At 41.8% G+C, this 15,393-nt stretch overlaps 1 pseudogene; it reads right to left on the reverse strand.

Annotated features, from left to right (window-relative positions):
* Positions 1 to 11,353: 11,353 nt before the first annotated feature.
* Positions 11,354 to 13,435, reverse strand: LOC101411606 (elongation factor 1-alpha 1 pseudogene; annotated as a pseudogene).
* Positions 13,436 to 15,393: the final 1,958 nt, after the last annotated feature.

A 15,393-nucleotide genomic window follows, 5' to 3' on the forward strand; every position in this document is an offset into this window, starting at 1 on the left:
AAAAAGGAGAGAGGGAGAAATACAAACAAGAAAAATTGGAGAACAAATAAAAGAGGTAGAATGAAAGAACAACCACAGAAAACAAAAGATACGAAGATAAAGGAATGAAAAGAAATATTGTAAGTAAAGTAAATCATTAACCAAAAGAAAAAAAAAAAGAAAAAGAAACAAGCAAAGAAACAAAGGAAGGGAATAAAACACAAGCAAGAAACAAGACAGCAGTGACTAATTTTTTTTAAAAAGGAGACAGAGGAAAAAATAATAATAAACACAGAAAAACTGCCTTCTCCTTTGAACCCCTAAAGATCTTTTCAGGCTGCTGGTGTTTCTCAGTCTTTCACCCTTCAGCCTGCTCTCTGCAGGCCCCTGAGTTTTAGTGAGTAAAATAAGGGAAATAAAAGAAAATGAATATTTTTTTTAAAAAAGAGAGAGATCCAAGAAAAGCTAACACAAAAAAAATGTTTATATGTTCCCTGTCATATAGCTTCAGCTGGATACCTGATAATCTGGTGAGTCACTTCTTGAGAAGTGCCAGGAGTCAAACCAGAGACCTCATATATGCTAAGTGGAAGTTCTCCCACTGAACTCTTCACCTCTTTGGGTTCGTTGGCCTTTCAGAAGGCTATCCACCCATTTATCCTGGGGCAGGCTAGATTCCCTGGAGTCAGCTGGAGTGGTGGCTGATCCACTACCTGTCTGCCTCCTCTGTGATGTAATTCCTCTCTTTACCTAGATGTTGGGACATGATTTGCCTGAGGCAACCCCCCCCATCCCCTCTCCCTGTTGAGTCAGGGTCCCTTTTGTTATTCAAGGGGAGCCCAGCCCGCTAAACTTGTAAAGAAATCACTCTCCACTCTCCTAGACCCTTCTTCCTTGCAGGGAATCTGCTGCCACACTCCCTTTTGGAGCAGGGATCCAGGGGCTCCACTGAGTCTGTCCACTCTGAGGGGTGGGTATGTTTGTCACTTCCAGCCACTGAGGTAAGCAATCTACAATTATTCCTGGTTTCCCTATCTGTCTAGTACCGTCCTAGATGACTCAGAGCACCTTCCCATGGAGGTAGATGTCTGCTCTACTTTCAGATCCAATTTGCCAGTTTTACCCTCACTTACTATCTCTGGGATGGGGAAGGAGAGCCCTTACTGGCAGCCTGGAGGTTCAATAACTCACAATTACTGGTTTTGGCTTCTTCATGTCTCTGACCCTCACTCTTCTTGGAGTTAGTAAGCAGTGTCCTGGTTTGCTGTGCCCCAAAGCTGGTCCTCAGGGCAGCCTCTGGCTTTTTCTTTGTTGTTTTAATGAGAGTTAAGCTTTATCTGCCTAACATATCAGCCATGTTCCTTGTTTGAGCCCCCTATATTTTCAGTGTAATATTTATGTAATCTAAAGCTTTTTTCAAAATAAAATAATATAAAAGAGTATTCGTAAACTATTCTTGTGGAAGATGAGAATTTAGTTCTCTTTCCTCTTTACTTCTCCCTTCCTATCTTCTCAATGTCATTTGTTTCCATTATGTCTGTGCAAATAAAAATCACTGCTGAACCAAGTAGTGTACTGTTTCCTTTATTGTACAATTTTTTCCCTGATGATTACTGCCATTTTTTTCATTGTATAATTTCCTTGTACCAGCTGGTAATTCTTCCCTCCTGGAACTCCTTGTTTTCTTGCTTCATCTTAAATGGTTATTTTCTAGGCCTGCCATACCATTGTTATTTTGGGACTTCCTTTTGCTGTCATTTTGGAAATATTTTTCACCTTTCTCATGTGTTGGATCCTGAGTTTACTAAATCTTGTTTTACTGTTTTATAGATTAACCCCTTATTTTAGGAGAGCACATCCTCTAGTTGTTGTTGAAAGGGGACGTATCATTGGCACCCTTTTTAGCCTTTGAATTGCTGAAAGAATCTTAAGTCTCCTTTATACTTGATTGGTAGTTTGTTGGGTATAGAGTTCTAGGATTTTGCCTTGGAATTTTGATGATATTGCTTCATTTTCTTTAAGATTCCAGTGTTAGAATTAAGTCCAATACCATTTTACTACCTGTCCTTTGTGTGTTATAGCTGTTGTTGATTAGGTACAAAGGCACCTCCTGACAATGCCAGTTACCAGGAAACTGGATGCAGTCTGGTTAAGGTCCTGGACAATTACAATAGCATGAATCCAAAGGTAACTCCTGCTACTTTTTCCTGGTGTCTTTATTCTTTATTTATTGTTTGCTTTTCTATACTGTACCAATACTGTTCTGTTTGAATTATAATAGCATATTTTAATTTCAAAAAGTATGTATTTATGGTGTTTTTTTTTTGTTTTGTTTTGTTTTTTGTTTTTTTGAGTAAGTACTAATTTTACACAATTTAAATGGTACCAAAAGACTTAGGGTGAAAAGTAGGCAATTCCCAGTGCAGCTACTGGTTCTAGGTTTTGTATGTCCTTCCAGAAATAGTCTCTGCATAAACAAGTGTGTATATGTATATTTCTTAAAAACAACAACAAAGAAGCCTAAAACAAAACTACAGCATTCTTCTCTATACCTTGCTGGCTCCCAGCCCTTATGGACTTTGCTTTTTATGCAAGAAACTGACATTTAGCATGACAAAACTTCCAAGATGCCACGGGAGGCAGGCAAGGCCTTTCTGAGCATCTGAAACCTGAGGGAAAACAGGAGTAGGCAGGTAAAGAGGAGGACCAGCTTGTGTTCCCTGCAAAGCGAGCATCAGGTCTGAAGGCTTCAAGAAGACTGAGTGAGAGGTATCTGCTGAGAGGAGCAAAGCCTGGATTTTGGAGGTGCTGAAGATGTGGCTGTGCCTGGCAATTTTTCCTCTTGAAGGTTAGAGGGATGAGTTGCCTAATTCAGGGGTAAACCCTGCTGTGAGAAATCTGAAATAATAAAAGCAGACATTAATCAAGTACCGAGTATGTGCCAGGCACTCTTCTAAGTATTTCAAATGTATTGCTGCATTAACTTTTGCAACAACACTATGAGAGAGCACTATTATCACCATCTCTGTTGAACTGATGAAAAAACTGAGACACAGAGAGATTAAAAATTTGCCTAAGGTCACAGCAGAGCTGGGGTTTGAACTGTGTTGGTCAGTTCTAAAAGCCCTGACCTCTCAACTATAATCTTTCTTGCACCCAGCCTCTCATTTCTCTCCTTAGCCCAAGGCACCTTCTTGTAGCAGTGTCCAGCAATCAGGGTCCTTTGCACTCTTGTCACCCAGTGTGTCTGCCTCCAGGAAAGGAAGGGCAAGGACAGAGAAGAGGCCAAGTATGAATGTGAGCATTGCATTCTTGCTCCCAAAGGTATCTCTACCTTTGGGATGTGTCCCCATGTGTCAAAGCCTTGTGCATAGAGCTGGGAGACTCAGGTGTGAGTCCTCATCCAGCCCTGTCTAGATGTTTGCTGTTGGGCTGGCTGCTTTGTCCCCTGAGCCTCAGTTTTCTTATCTATAAAATCAATTTATATTATTAATGTTTGAAGGAAGACTCAAATGAATTATTGTATATGAAATGCATAAAGTAGTACCTTTATTTATTAGAAAATATTATTGTGATCCTATCCTTGCCAGGCTCATTTAGAGAAGACATACCTTGTTTCAGGTACTGGCTAAGTTTCAGAGGCATTATTTCATTTAATACTTCGCAATTGTTGCAAAAATACTGTAGCTATTGTCAAAGATGAAAACAAAGACCACCAGAGCTTAAAAGAAAAAGCTGATTTATTGACTGTGGGAGTCAGGAAGGATACTCTCAAATGAAGGAATTCCCCGAGTGTGCAGAAAGGGAAAAGCCAGGGGTTTTGAAGTACTGGGGTCAGGAAAGGAGGCCTGTGGCTCAGGGTGGCTCACCTTGATTAAGGATTGAAAACCAACACTCTGGAGAGGATGCAGTAAGTCTGCAGGTCTGGGTGGTAACGACTGTTTAAATAAAATACAAGGTCACTGCTCAGCGAACTTCAGATATGTCCAGTAAGAAGTTGGGCACTCTAGGACACTCGAGTTCATGGTCCTTTAACAACTTGATCTGGTGAGAACAGCGCTCAAGTTTGCTATCTCCTAGGCACATTCTCTGTTTACACATCATCCCTGATTTGAAGTTGAGGAAATTGAGGCTGAAAGACTGAATCGCTTGTCCAAAGTCACATTAGGAGCCAGGATTTGAACCTGGGCAGACTTTTCCTGAGCCTATTCTCCAGACCACCTGCACTCTTTTTACCAATTAAAAAGATGGGTCTTTTAGGCTTAGTCTGTGGAATGGAAAGTGGAACCCCTAAGACAGGGATTCCAGGCACAAGGATACAGGCAGGGATGTCTTTTTAAAGCATCTTACTTTCCTTTCTAATTTCTGGTAGAGAGAAAACCAAAGCATGAGGCTAGAATCACAGCCACGGAGAGGATGGGGGCTTGGAAGGGCAACTTGGGCTAGACGTGGAGAAGCTGGTGAAGAAGGCCCCTCTCCTAGGTGGTGGCCCCCCACCTCTTGGCTCATCCACTGCAAGGCCCGATTTCCCCCTCAATAGTTACCATCCTGTAAGCAGCGGCAAGGAGGGGATCCAAGGCCGCTTTGTCAGCTCAGCTGCAAATCAAAATAATTTGACACATTCATTTTTGGGATTTCATGTGGATCATGATGTTCCCCAAAAGGAAATGAACAAAATCTATAAAAAGGAAAAAAATGGTTGTTTGGTTTTTTTTTTTGCCTTGGATGCTCTACATATGGTATAAATTATTGAGAAATTAGCATTTCTATGTAATATTAGAAGTGCAAGCAGTCGATAGAAATTAATGAATCCCATGCAGTCAATAGACAATAAATCTGAGGATCAGGAAGAAGCACAGATTTGAAAGGTTACACAAGGGAGACATTGGCACAGAGGAAGAGGCCAGCGGGAGGATCCTGTTGTAATTACCATGCACCTGGGAAGGGAGCTCAGAAATGGTGTAAATGAAGGGGGGAAAGCAGCAATGCCAGAGCCACCTTGTGCCCACAGTTTTCTTGAGGATGAAGCCATAATTCCCCCAAACAGTGGCCCTGGCAAGTGGCCTTCGGCTGAGTGGTGGTTTTGGATTTGGGGTTAGAGACTGGTTCTCCAATTTGATTGTATACTATAATCAACTGGGGAGTTTTTCAAAAAAGTACAAGTTCCCTGAGCCCCATTCCCAGAAATTCTGACTTAATTTGTCTGGAGTGGAGCCCAGACATTGATAAATATTTTATAGGTTCTTTGAGAGATCTGGACTTGAGACTGAGCTGGGATGGCACAATTTAAGATGTTTCTTTTATAACTGGTGAGGATTTCTCTGGCTCAAAAGTTGGGTGTACAAAAAAAGAGAGTATCTTTCTCCATAAGAAAAGTTAGTTTTCCTTGCTCTCATTTCCACTTAAAACCTCACTGCAATCATTCAGAATGGATTCAGAAGTTATGATGTTGGGAAACGGACTTTGGCCCAGTGGTTAGGGCGTCCGTCTACCATATGGGAGGCCTCCTTGACCCGTGTGGAGCTGGCCATGCGCAGTGCTGATGCGCGCAAGGAGTGCCGTGCCACGCAAGGGTGTCTCCCGCGTGGGGGAGCCCCACGCGCAAGGAGTGTGCCCGTGAGGAAAGCCGCCCAGCGTGAAAAGAAAGAGCAGCCTGCCCAGGAATGGCGCCGCCCACACTTCCTGTGCCGCTGACGACAACAGAAGCGGACAAAGAAACAAGACGCAGCAAATAGACACCAAGAACAGACAACCGGGGGAGGGGGGAAAATTAAATAAATAAATAAATCTTAAAAAAAAAAAAAAAAGAAGTTATGATGTTTGAACTCTCTTCCTTCAGATCATTAGACCTCTCCTTGGACTGAGGGTGGTGGGGAGGGAGGTGACTGAGCCCACAGGTCCTCATTTGCTGGCATCACCTGCTGTGGCCTGGCCTGTTCACCAGCCTTCTGTCTTTCCTGGGGAAATAATGGCTTTCTCCTTCCCAGGCTGGGGCATGGGCTCAGATGTCTCCCTTGCTCAGCCAGCTCTACGGCCTCTATGGATGGGCAGCAGCTCCTCTGGAAGTGGCTCAGTTCCTAGTTCTCAGATCCCTCTAAACTTCTCAGGGGTTTCCATGGTCTCCCCTTCTTGCCCATTTTTTTTTTTTTTTAACTTTTGAAAAAGATTTAATTTTTACTTATTTTAATCCCCCCACCCTCCCCCAGATGGTTCTCTTGTCTGTCTGCTCATTATTTGCTCGCCTTTCTCTGGGAGGCACCAGGAACAGAACCCAGGACCTCCCACGTGGGAGGTGAATGCCAAATGGCCTGAGCCACATGTGCTTCCCGTGAGCTGTGGTGTCTGCTGGCTTTGTGGCTCCTGTGTGTTTAGGCATATACTTGGTGCTGCAGGGTGCTGGTGTCTAACTCTGTTTTGTCAGGTACAGGAGTCAGCCCATCATCTCCAGAAGGAGAGCTTAATCACTTAAGCCACATCTGCTTCCCTTGCCCAGGGTTTTTGTCTCTGGAAGAAGAGAAGAATCTGTCTCTTCTTTAGAGATAAATCACTCTAAATATCTTCTCTTTTAACTTTGGATAAAATACTCTCCCTCCTTCAGACCAGGAAGGATTTTTTTTCCTTTAGACCTTTCACCTTGAAATAATTTCAACCTTATAGTACAGTTGCAAAAATAATTCAGAACACAGAAAGTTGGGGGCTAGGGAGGAAGACACCTCATTTATATCTTAGAATGCTACCCCATTGTGCCTGGTTATAAAAGCAGGAGAGAGAACTGGGGGCAGGGAGGGTGGAGGTTGGGATTCTTGTTCTACAGACCCATGCATTTGCTCACACCATGCCTCCTGCCTGGAAGACCTGGCATCTCTGCAGTCAGCCAAGTCTGACCATCTTTTGAGGACTTCTCCTTCCAGGAAGGCTTCCCTATCACCTTTGCTTCCTGCACCACACCAACCCAAGTCCCACTGCCAGTGACAGAAGGTACCTGACATATCATTCTGCTCCTCATCCTGAACCGTCTTGTGGAGGTTTTTATATCATTGCCCAGAACTACTCCTCATTACCCATTAACATTTATTTTTTACTTGCATGTGAGTCTCAGAAAAGCAAGGATTGTATTTTATTCATCTTTTGGTCCCAGTATTTACTATAGAGTGCGATAAGTCCTGAGAAACAGTAACTGAATATGTGAGATGCTTATACTTTGTCCCATGCACAAGAGTGGGCATTCTATCCTCTCATTTTTCCGAGGTCATGTCCATTCCTACAAAATGAGATAAACAGCAACAATAACTGCATTTGTTTTGCATCTCTGGTGTTTACATGTTTATTTTAAACTCCCAGTGCGTGTCCTGCAAGGTCTCTGTGGTCCAGTCCCTGCCTGCCTGACTCCATTTCTCACCACTCCCAGCCTTGAATATCCTGTTCCAATAAACATGTCCTACTCTTTCTGGCCTCCTGGCTGCTGTACATGCTGTTCCTTCTGTCTTAAATGCTTCCCCCAACTGTCCAGTTGACAAATTGGCCTCTTTCATCAGTCATCAAGCCTTATCTCAAGGCAGCCTGCTGGTCGGACCCTTCCAGGCCCTGCAGGCCAGCGTGAGCACTCCTCCTGCAGGCCCTGCTAATACCAGGGCCCCTTGCCTCTCCCTTTCCACAAGTCCACTATGGAGACAACCTACTGAAGCTGCTTCTATTTTGATAACTGGCGGTGACCTTCAAAAAACAAGACAAGGGAAGTGGACTTGGCCCAGTGGTTAGGGCGTCCATCTACCACATGGGAGGTGCGCAGTTCAAACCCCAGGCCTCCTTGACCCGTGTGGAGCTGGCCCATGCGCAGTGCTGATGCACGCAAGGAGTGCCCTGAAATGCAGAGGTGTCCCTGCGTAGAGAAGCCCCATGCTCAAGGAGTGCACCCTGTAAGGAGAGCCACCCAGTGCGAAAGAAAGTGCAGCCTGCCCAGAAATGGCACCACACACACGGAGAGCTGACACAACAAGATGACGCAACAAAAAGAAACACAGATTCCCTTTCCACTGACAACAACAGAAGCGGACAAAAAAGAACACACAGCAAATAGACACAGAGTACAGACAACTGGGGTGGGGGTGGGGGCGGAATAAAATAAAATAAAAAAATCTTTAAAAAAACAAAAAACAAGACAATATCTCTATTTCATGATGTTTCCATCTTAGGCATCTATTGACAGCCCAATTTGAAGAACCACATTTTAACTCCTTCTCTCCTTCTGTCAATGTTTGATATTTTACGTTATTATGTTTAATTCTTAAAGTTGATTACCTTTCTATATTTAAAGCTCTACATTTTTTGTGGCCTCAATTTTGACAGTATTTTGTGTTTGACTCCACAGTTTATGAGGTGAGGTCAGGATGGTATCTTGTTTTCCAAAATAGTTGTGCCAAGGTATACTCTCAGCAGCAATGTGGAAAATCCTAGGCTGGATAATTTACATTTTTCCTCACAATACAGTTGTGATTTACTTTCCTGTGTCTGCTGCCGTCCTAGGCTTTAATCTTAGAAGGCAGGGGCAGATGTGTTTTCTTTCTGTAGTCCAGGGCCTAGGAGGGCCTAATTCATTCATTCAACTGTCAGAAAAATAAGTCTGACTTGGAAGTAGGTAAAGAGGTTGCTGGTCACTTTCTCAGTGCAGAGCTAGACTAACACCTTTGATTCACCTTCTATTGACTGGCCTATTTTACCACTCCATGGGTAAGTAGTGAACTTGTAGATTTCGGTCTGGGGCAGTAGTGAACTTGTTAATTTTGGTCTGGTAGAGATGCAAGCAATTTTTAACTGGTAGAAATGATAACTCCAAAGGTTATGGCTTTTGGCTGTTTGGACATTAACCAGTTTATGGCTATCAGTATTCTGGTGGTTTGTAGCTATGAACCACCAAAAAACATGCTCTGAAATGTAATTTATTTCTGTGCATATGAACCCATTGTAAGTAAGAGCTTTAATGAGGGTATTTTAGTTAAAGTTGGCCCAACCCAATCAGAAAAGGTCTTAAGGCAATTGCTAGGGTTCTTTATAAGCAGAATGACATTCAGACAGAAAGAGAGAAAGCCATGTGAAGCAAGAAGCTAAGGGTCAACAGAACCTGGAAGAGAAAGGAGAGGCCAGGAGAGGCTACCATGTACATTGCATGTGACAGAGGCACCTAGGACCAAGGATCACTGGCAGCCAGCCCCAGAACATCAATCTTTGGGAAGAAAACATTGCCTTGAAGAAGCCTTGGTTTGAAGTTTTTCCTAGCCTCAAAACTGTGAACTATTAAATTCTTATTGTTTAAACCAACCCATTGCATGGTATTTGTTTGAGCAGCCAAGGAAACTAAAACACCTGGAAATTATATACATATAATATGTATATATGTATGCATATATACATGTATGTGTATATGTATGTATGTATGTATGTATATATAATTGGAGAAATTTTAGATTTACAGAAAAATCATGCAGAAAATAGAGTTCCAATATACTCCCTGTTTTAGTTTGTGAGAGGGCTACCAATGCAAGTACCAGATATGGGCTGGCTTTTATAAAGGTGATTTATTTGGGGGCAAAGGTTTACAGTTCCAAGGCACTGAAAAGTCTAAACTGAGGCACAGTCAGAGATGTTTTTTCACCAAAGTCAGCTGCCGCATAGTGAAGATGGCCACCAATCTCTGCCAAGGTCTCTGCCTTCCCCTCTAGAATCTATTGCCTCTCAGAGCCCAGTTCTTGGAGTTTAGCTGTCAGGTATCAGGTAAAGGGCTTGTCTCTTCTTTTTTTAAGGGCTTATCTCCTCTTGAGCTGCTCTGAGGGCCCAGACTCCTGAGGGCTTTGTACTTAAGCAATCCTCTAGTCCTCTTGCATCAAATATGGCCACTTCCTTTTTCTTTGTATCTATGTGTCTGCTTCTCTCTGTGTATCCATTTATATCAGATCCAGCAAGAAGGCAGAGACTCAACATGAATCACTCCCCCTGGATGTAGTCCAATCAAAAGCCTTAAAGCTATTTTATCAAGTAATCTAATCAAAGGACCCTCAACAGAATTTAAGGCAATCAAAGGGTAATCCACCCACAGGAATAGATTAGTTTTAAAACTTAATCTTTCTTTTTGAAATTCATAAAGTAATCTCAAACTGCCACACTCCACTCTCTAATTCCCCAAAAGACATGTCATTCCATATGCAAAATTCATTATATCATGATTTTCCAAAAACTTGATATCATTTCAATAGCAATAAGTACAAATTTCATATAAATCAGTTGTAGGCATGCAGTTTGTATGGGGACAGAAATTCCCTTTGGCTGTAGACCTGTGAAACTTACAAAGCAGGTTATCTGCTTCCATTACACAAAAGAAGGACAAATATAGGCTAAATATTTGCATTACCATGAGGAGAAATTGTAAGAAAAACAGGCATCATGGGTCCTAAACAGTTCAAAAACTTGCAGGGTATATGCCATGCCATTAGATTTCAAAAACTAAGAGTCATCCTTAGAACAATGGTTACTTTCCTCAGGGCCTCATGGGGGCTCACTTTCCATGGACTTGACCACTGGCCATACATTTGGTTCCACCCTCTTCAAGCACCTGGAGAGTGACTGAGCTCCAGAACTCATTCTCCCAGAACACTGGGATTATGGCCACACTTTCCCAAATCTATGGGGTACTGTGAGGGTGGCACAACATTCTTCTTAATCTCCAGCAGATAGGCCCAAACCCCTCAGAACATTGGAGTGGCAGCCTGATTCTTTCTAATTTATGGGAAACGGGCCCACCACCCTCAGAGCAATGGAGTGGTGACCTAACTCTCCCCAACATCTAAGGAATGCACTCCACCCTCTCTGTAGCCTGGGGGTGGCCAAACTTTCCCTGAACTATCAGCTGGAAGATCTACCTCTTTAAATGCCAAAGCAAACACACCTTTTCCATACACAGGGTTAGGGTCCTTCTCTTGGCCTGAGGATATGTCTTAATTCCAGACCTCAGCTTCCATGGTTTTCCTTTTGAAGCTATTTTCCCCTCAATCTTTCCTCTCCCTGCCCTTTTAGTCCAGGCTGATAATGGTTTCATTCTTACAGATCTCACAAAAACCTTGTTGGTTTAGCATGCAACAACAGGGGTCCAAGCCATAGGATAGTAAGACTTTCTACAAATCCTTCCTGGATAACTGCATTTCAAATCCTAACTTACAAGTTCCACGTTTAGTTAAGTCCCCACATGGGGGACTATCCTCTAGGAGCTTGTTTCCAGGAAGCTTGGAACTTCCCAGCCACCAAACTCTGGTTTCTTTGTGCCCAGCAGTTTAGTTCTCAGTTTATCTCTTTCCTCTTGCATTTTGTTATAAGATGGAAGGAGAAGCTAGGATGCATTTTCCACATTTACTTTGGAAATCTCCTCAGCTAAATATTCAAGCTCATCCTTTTCAAATTCTGCCTTCCATCTAACACCAGGAGTCAGTTTTGCAAATTTCTCTGCAACTTTCAAACAAGGATAGCCTTTCTACAGTTTAGAATAATAGTTTCATCATTTTCTTCTAAGTCCTTATTGGAAATAACTTTAGGGTCCATCTTCCTACCAAGTCTCTTCAAAGCATTCTAGGTGTTTTCTGTCAAGCATCTCACAATTCCTCCAAGTTTAACTCATGTTGAGTCTCTACTCTCTTGCTGAGTCTGATATAAATGGGTAAACAGAGAGAGACACAGACAAACACAGAGAAAATGGAAGCCACCATATTTGATCCTGCCATGGGACACTCACAGCAACTGTCTGTCTCATATTATGAATAGAAAAATGATCCAAAGGAGGATAGTCAGAGAAACTCTCAATACATATGTGTTTGCCAGGAACCATGTTAACGATGGCAGCATCACCAGATTTCAGGAATATGGGACCACCATCCATCTTCTTACCAGAACGGCAATCAATGTTCTCCTTCAGCTGAGCAAACTTGCAAGCAATGTGAGCTGTATGACAATCCAGTACAGGTGCATGGTCAGCACAAATTGGACCTGGAGGTACAGGATAATTAGCTGAGCAGTGAAGCCATTGATGGATCATTTTTGCTGTCACCAGCCACATTGCCATGTGTTAACTCGGCCAGGTACTTGTGCCCAGTTGTTGGATCAAGCAAGCACTGGGCTAACTGTAATACAAGGGCATTTATGGACTTTAGTCAACATTGACTTTACTGCAGTGGTAAATCACAGGTAGCTGATTACAATTACATCAATCAGGGAGATTGCCATCAGCAATGAGTGACGCTTAACACAGCATTGAGAGAGAATTTCCCAGCTTGTCTTAGGACAGCCAACGTCTCCCACAACTCATCAAGAACCTTCACTGGACTTTCATTGGAGCCCTTGGTTGCAGACTGCCTGCGGAACCTGGACTTGTGCATCCTCACAGTCACCGTGAGAGACTCTGATAAAATCTCTTACTATTGATAGATATCTCTTGTTGGTTGTTTACCTAGAGAACCCTGACTAACACCATGACTAACATCTTTTACAGAAACATTCTTGACAGTGAAGCCCAGTTGTTCCCAGCAAGAGCTTCACTCAAAGTTTCATGATGCATTTCAACAGACTTTGCTTCAGTTGTAGCATTGACTGTAGCAAAAGTGCCTACAATTCCTGGTTTGAGAACCCAGGTCTCCCCTTGGCCCATTGGGACAGTACCAATACTACCAATTTTTTTGTAGACAGCCTAAAGATGCAGATGAAAGTGTTTGTCAGTTGGATGAGTAGATGGCAGGATGCAGTTCAGAACTCCAAGCAGCATAGTTCTATTGGCATTGCCATCCTCATGGGTAATTTTCTATCCCTTGAACCAAGGCATGTTAGCACTTGGCTGCTGCATGTTGCCATCACTCCAAACAGAAATTGGCATAAATGCTACTGTGTCAGGCTACTGTGTCAGCCAATTTTCTTGCTGACTTCCTCAATGATTTCTCATATCTCTTTCAGCTATATGGCGGCTCAGTGGAATCCACTTTGTTAATACCAACAATTAATTGTTTCACACCCAATGTGTAAGTCAGAAGGGCATGCTCTTGGGTCTGTCCATTCTTGAAGACACCAGTTTCAAATTCACCAACAGTCAGGATAGACAGACAGCCTGAGATATGCCTGTAATCATGTTTTTAATAAAGTCTCTGTGGCTTGGGGAATCAATGATGGTCACATAATACTTGCTGGTCTCAAACATCCACAGGGAAATATAAAAGGTGATAACATACTCATGTTCAGAGTTAAGTTTATCTGAGACCCAGGCATACTTGAAGGACCCATTTCCCATCTCAGCAGTCTCCCTAACACATTTTTCAATGGTTACTTTGTCCATTCCACCACATTTGTATATCAGGTGGCCAGTTGTGGCAGACTTGTCCAAATCTACGTGTCAAATGACAACAATGTTGATATGAGTCTTTCCCTTTCCCATTTTGACTTAAAAAGAAAAAAAAAAAAGAGAAAATACAACAGCAGCAACAACAACAACAACAAAATCTGCTTCTCTTTAGCATTATTAATCTTCTACATTTTCTTAAACTGCTAACATAGGGAAACCTCCACATAAAGATTCTGTAATTTACAGTTAGGATGCTTTAAAGCATGTAGCTCAGTGGAATGTTATTCTACTGCAGGGTATTAAGAATGAAGTGACATATGGGAAAATATAACTAATGTAATTTATGGACTACAGTTAACAACAACATTGTAATATTCTTGTAGCAAAAGCAAAGTTGGCACTATATTAATGCTAAAGGTCAAAAAAGGAATATGGAACTTGGTTTTGTGAGCTATGAATATGATTAAGCATTTTTTCTCTTCATTTTTTTCGTTACTAAAGAGACCTTATTATGTTATGTTACTTAACTGAAAAAATATATATATGGCTATGGTTTTCATATCATTGTTATGATGGCAAACCCATTGTGAAAAAAGGACATGTCTATATTCATTAGAGATATTTGCCTGTAATTTTCTTTTTTTTTAAAATACAAACATGATTTTTTTTTAAAAGATTTATTTTTTATTTATTTCTCTCCCCTTCTTCCCCATCCCTCAGTTGTCTGCTCTCTGTGTCCATTCGCTGTGTGTTCTTCTGTGACTGCTTCTATCCTTATCAGCAAAACCGGGAGTCTGTGTTACTTTTTGTTGCATCATCTTGTTGTGTCAGCTCTCCGTGTGTGCAGTGCCAATTCTTGGGCAGGCTGCACTTTCTTTAATGCTGGGCGGCTCTCCTTACGGGGTGCACTTCTTGAGTGTGGGGCTCTTCTACGCAGGGGACACCCCTGCATGACAGGGCACTCCTTGCGTGCATCAGCACTGCACATCGGCCAGCTCCACATGGGTCAAGGAGGCCTAGGGTTTGAACCGCAGACCTCCCATGTGGTAGGTGGATGCCCTATCTATTGGGCCAAGTCTGCTTCCCCTGTAATTTTCTTTCATTGTAGTATATTTACCCGGCTTTGGTATTAGGGTGATACTGGCTGCATAGCATGATTTAGGTAGTGTTCCCACCTCTTCAATTTTTTGGAAGAGTTTGAGCAGGATTGGTATTAATTCTCTTGGAATGATTCATAGAATTCCCCTGTGAAGCCATCTGGTCCTGAACTTTTTTTGTTGGGACGTTTTGATGATTGATTCAATCTCTTTACTTTTGACTGGCTTGTCTAGGTCTTGTATTGCTTCTATAGTCAGTGTAGGTTGCTAGTGTGCTTCTAGGAAATTTTCCATTGTATATAAGTTGTCTAATTTGTTGGCATACAGTTATTCATAGTAACCTCTTATCATCTTTTTTTTTTTTAAATTTCTGAGGGGTTAGTAGTAATGTCCCTCCTCTCATTTCTGATTTTATTTGCATTTTCTCTCTTTTTTTCTTTGTCATTCTAGCTAAAGGTTTGTCAGTTTTATTGATCTTCTCTAAGAACCAATTTTTGGTTTTATTGATCTCTCTTTTTTTTAATTTTCAATTTCATTTATTTCTGTGCTAATCTTTATTTATTTCCTTTTGCTTGCTTTGGGATTAGTTTGCTCTTCTTTTTCTAGTTTCTCCAGGTGTGTAGTTAGGTAACTGATTTTAGCTTCTTCTTATTTTTTAATGTAAGTGTTTAGGGCTAAAAATTTCCCTCTCACCACTACCTTTGCTGCATCCCATAAGTTTTCATATGTTGTGTTCTCATTTTCATTCATCTCTATTTATTTACTGATTTCTCTTGCAATTTTTTCTTTGACCCACTGATTGTTTAAGTGTGTGTTGTTTAACCTTCATTTATTTGCAAATTTTCCAGTTCTTTGCCTATTTTGGATTTCTAGCTTCATTCCATTATGATCAGAAAAAGTGCTTTGTATAATTTCAATCTCTTTGAATTTATTGAGACCTATTTTGTGACCCAA

The sequence above is a fragment of the Dasypus novemcinctus genome, chromosome 18 (assembly GCF_030445035.2).
Source record: "Dasypus novemcinctus isolate mDasNov1 chromosome 18, mDasNov1.1.hap2, whole genome shotgun sequence".
In the NCBI taxonomy this organism is placed as follows: domain Eukaryota; kingdom Metazoa; phylum Chordata; class Mammalia; order Cingulata; family Dasypodidae; genus Dasypus; species Dasypus novemcinctus.